The sequence below is a fragment of the Penaeus monodon genome, chromosome 29, assembly GCF_015228065.2.
Source record: "Penaeus monodon isolate SGIC_2016 chromosome 29, NSTDA_Pmon_1, whole genome shotgun sequence".
Taxonomy (NCBI): domain Eukaryota; kingdom Metazoa; phylum Arthropoda; class Malacostraca; order Decapoda; family Penaeidae; genus Penaeus; species Penaeus monodon.
Window position 1 is genome coordinate 23,113,865 of NC_051414.1, and position 274 is coordinate 23,114,138.

Here is a 274-nt window from a genome sequence, read left to right on the forward strand (position 1 = left end):
CTGTCCTCCCTCCGCACCTCATCCGCCTGACGGGGACCTGCACCGGAGCCACCTTGAGCACCTCCCTCGGCCCCGACTGGGAAGGAGGAACCCCGGGCTTGATGTTCTCCACCAGGATGTGCAAGACGATGACCGAGAAGATGAGGGAGATGCAGAAGAAGAACCACAGGTCGATCATCTTGATGTAGGCGGTGTCGGGGAGGGCGCTGGACACCTGGTTGAAGAGCGTGTAGAGCACCAGCAGCGTCGTCAGGGTCATGATCGCGCGGACCTG